The sequence below is a fragment of the Nylanderia fulva genome, unplaced genomic scaffold, assembly GCF_048542155.1.
Source record: "Nylanderia fulva isolate GAGA-0341 unplaced genomic scaffold, ASM4854215v1 Scaffold717, whole genome shotgun sequence".
NCBI classification, from domain to species: Eukaryota; Metazoa; Arthropoda; class Insecta; order Hymenoptera; family Formicidae; genus Nylanderia; species Nylanderia fulva.
The window spans coordinates 44,610-48,943 of record NW_028190827.1 but is presented as its reverse complement, the minus strand read 5'-3'; the positions used below and the strand labels follow the sequence as shown (position 1 = coordinate 48,943).

Below are 4,334 nucleotides of genomic sequence, written 5' to 3'. Positions count from 1 at the left end.
ATTATTAAAAATCATTCTTATCATCAGTCTAACCGCAATTTCTGGCACCTAAATTTATTAATAAAATAAATAAAATTATCTATTATAATTTTAAAATAATTATTCTAATTATTAATATAATCATTAAAAATTATTTAAATTTTAAATATATATATATATTTCAATTAATTAATGAAAGGCTCGTATAATTTAACAAAATTAAACAAATCATATATAGTAGGCCAACTGAACGAGCAAATAAATAAGGTGTAAAAATTTTTATTAATAATTAAATAATTAAATTAACATTCCGTTACAGAATCGATATAAATTGTAAACGTTTCGACTGCACTACAGTCTTTATCAATACATAAAAGTTAAATATTAAAATACAAAGTTAAATGTTAAAAATACAAAGTTAGTTAAATATTAAAATATAAAATTGAAACGATTCTTCGCTGTTGACCAATAGATATGCAAGGCGATTGTCTGAGATGCCAAGTTATGCGACATTTGAGCATGATTATCGTTTTAACAAGTCCTTTTCCCCGATATTTCAAGTGTGTGTTGCGAAGTCTGAATACCAAATGTCCTATATATATTTCTTTTATAAAAATTTATTTATATTTAAAATTTATAATAAATTTATAGAAAAAAAATTAATTTCCTTATTCACTAATTTATCACATTTATCTAATTCATTTATTTTTTAATCTATATATAATTTAAATAATTATTAAATTTAATAAATGTTTAAATTATAAATTGATTAAAAAATAAATGTGATATTTCTTATCTCATTCACTAGTTGTTTTATTTTTATTGTTAAAAGTTTTTATTTTTTTTTATCAAATTTTAGACATATTTAAATAATGAAACTTAATGAATATTTTCCACTAATAAAAAGGATATTTTTTAATATTTTTTTTTAATAAAAACTAATTATGACTCCTCTTAAGAAACCCCCCTTTAATTTTTAATACAGAATCATCTAAAATTTTTCGCACTTATTTAGATACACCCTATAAATTTCATGATTTTATTTATTACACACGCAATATGATCACTTTCTAATAGGATTATATGAATATTTATACAAATCTGAAAAGATTTATAATAATATTGATATTAAGTATTATATTATTTAAGTATTGACCATAGACATAGGAATATATACATACATACATATACAGGGTGGGCCATTTTAAAAAATACGATCAATTTTCTCGTAAACTAAGCGAAATATCGAAAAATGGTTTAGACACGTGTTGTATGGTTTCGAAGGGGCTATAAGATGGTGCCATTGGTTTGACCTTGGATATTCATTTGAAGATCACGCAAAGGTCACCTCAATTTTTTTAAATGGCACCTCCTATTTTTTATAACATTCTTGTAGCTGACCTCGAGAGCTTTCCAAAACACTATAGTCAAATGTTTTTCCATTGCGTACTTTTCGAGTTATAAAGCTCGAAAGTTACTACATTTTGATAAAATTACAAAATATTATTTCTTAAAATATTCATTTTCTGATAGTCTTATTTTACATGCTCCGACCAATCAGGGCAAAGTCCAAGCATGATCCAGCTAGTCAAGACAAGATCCGGACACGATCCAGCCAGTCAAAACAAGATACGAACACGATCCATTCAGTAAAGGCAAGATACGAACACGATCCAGCCAGTTAAGGCAAGATACGAACATGATCCAGCCAGTCAAAGCAAGATCGTTGATGGTTCTGTCAACTAAAATAAGATCAAGAAGGATCCTGCCACCGAAGCCAAATCGAGAATGATCCAGTAAAAAAAATTTATCGAATCAATTGTTCGAAGTCTCCATTGGCTTGGATACATAATGCCAACCTATCTTGGAAATGTCTTACTGTCTTGAGTAACATATCGCGCGTTATCCTTCTACAAGCTTCTCGTATCCTTTCTATCATATTTTCTCTCGTTGTAGGCGTTTGCTCGTACACGATATTTTTCAGATATCCCCATAAGAAAAAGTCGGGCGACGTCAGATCAGGAGATCGTGGTGGCCACGCGACGGGTGCATCTCGTCCAATCCATCTGCCATTATACGTTTCATTCAGGTAATCTCTCACACATCTTGTATAGTGAGGTGATGCGCCATCGAGTTGTATCCATAACCTCTGGCGTGTTTGCAGGTCAACGTTTTCAAATAATTGTGGTAAGTTATCTCTAAGAAATGCCAAAAAGTTTTCCCCGTTGACATTTCAGTCAAAGAAATAGGGACCAATCAAATACCCATTCACAGTCCCGCACCAAACATTAACACTCCAACGATTTTGATTATCTATTGGTCTATGCCAATGAGAATTAACATTTGACCCATAAAGACAATTATACCTATTTAGCTTACCATTATTTTTAAATGTCGACTCATCAGAGAACATGACAAAATTGAAAAAATTTGGTTCAGCTCTGATCATTTGTTGTGCCCATTGACAAAATTGGATACGCAATTGCATATCTCTTTGACTCAGAGCTTGTGTCATAGTTATGTGATAGGGATGGTATTTAAGTTTCTTTATAATCCTCCTAATTGTTGATCTTGGAATACCTAGTTCCCTTGCCAAAATCCGCTGACTTACATGAGGATTAAGATGAATTGCTGCCAGGAGCATGACCACACGATTGTCATTTTTATCATACACATGATCTTTCCTTTTACGTTTGAGATGACCTTCACGAGCTCTTCGTTCGAGGTTTCGGATTAAAGCAGGATTGGGGTGTCCTTCCCTTTCAGGATACCGATCTCGGTAAACTCGCGAAGCTTCGTGATAATTTAAATGACATTCTCCAAGAATGAGAATAATATAAATGATCTCCGAGGGTAAATAGTCTGGCATTATTTTTTCCGTAGTTGTAAAATCCTTGAGCGATAATGAAGGGATACAATTGATAATTTGTATACAAATTTTTTCTTTAGTAAGTATAATAACCATTTGTGCATTATTATCGTATTCCTCTATGTCCCTGTAAGATTATTACGATCTGCTGATCTGACGTCGCCCGACTTTTTCTTATGGGGATACCTGAAAAATGTCGCGTACGAGCAAACGCCTACAACGAGAGAAAATATGATAGAAAGGATACGAGAAGCTTGCAGAAGGATAACGCACGATATGTTACTTAAGACAGTAAGACATTGCCAAGATAGGTTGGCATTATGTATCCAAGCCAATGGAGACAATTCGAACAATTAATTCGATAAATTTTTTTTGACTGGATCATTCTCGATTTTGCCTTCGATGGCAGGATCCTTCTTGATCTTACTTTAGTTGACAGAACCACCAACGATCTTGCTTTGACTGGCTGGATCATGTTCGTATCTTGCCTTGACTGGCTGGATCGTGTCCAGATCTTGCCTTGACTGGCTGGATCCGTGTTCGTATCTTGCCTTGACTGGCTGGATCGTGTTCGTATCTTCCCTTTACTGGATAGATCGTGTTCGTATCTTGCCTTAACTGGCTGGATCGTGTTCGTATCTTGCCTTTATTGGATGGATCGTGTCCAGATCTTGCCTTGACTGGCTGGATCGTGTTCGTATCTTGCCTTTACTGGATGGATCGTGTTCGTATCTTGTTTTGACTGGTTGGATCGTGTTCGGATCTTGTCTTGACTAGCTGGATCATGCTTGGACTTTGCCCTGATTGGTCGGAGCATGTAAAATAAGACTATCGGAAAATGAATATTTTAAGAAATATAATATATATATATATATATATATATATACATACATACATACATACAATACACCAGGGTTGGGAAAGTTACTTTGGAAAAGTAACTAGTTACAGTTACAGTTATTTCATTGAAAAAGTACCTAGTTACAGTTACAATAAGGTACGATTTTAAAAAATAACTCGTTACAGTTACAATTACTCAAAAAGTAACGAGTCGTTACTTTTCAGTTACTTTTAAAAATTATACATTATTTTAAATATAAGGATCTTACATTTTATGCACAATCACAGCTAGTTAAGTATTTAAAAAAATTCTTGAATGTAATAATTGATCGATTTGCTTGCGACTTTGCGATTACCATCAATGTATGAACCCAAGGAGAACAGAAAAGTCAAAATGATGCCATATTGACTAAATTTATATCATTTTTTTGGTCAATATTTAGTCAATTTCAATTTCAATTCAATTTCAATTCTTTATTCGTCCCCTAAGGGATTGAAGGCGCTTTTGAAGGAGCGTTCCCCAACCTTACAACCTCTTACAATGTTACTTATATCTGCTCTTAACTCTACTCTTACATCTAATTTACAAATAACTTAATTCTACCTTAACCTACTTATCTACTACTTTAGAGAGAGAAAGAGCCGT

At 32.5% G+C, this 4,334-nt stretch overlaps 1 pseudogene; it reads right to left on the bottom strand.

Moving 5' to 3' along the window:
• Positions 1 to 1,737: 1,737 nt before the first annotated feature.
• On the bottom strand, positions 1,738 to 2,618 carry LOC146720308 (uncharacterized; annotated as a pseudogene).
• Between the last annotated feature and the right edge of the window lie 1,716 nt (positions 2,619 to 4,334).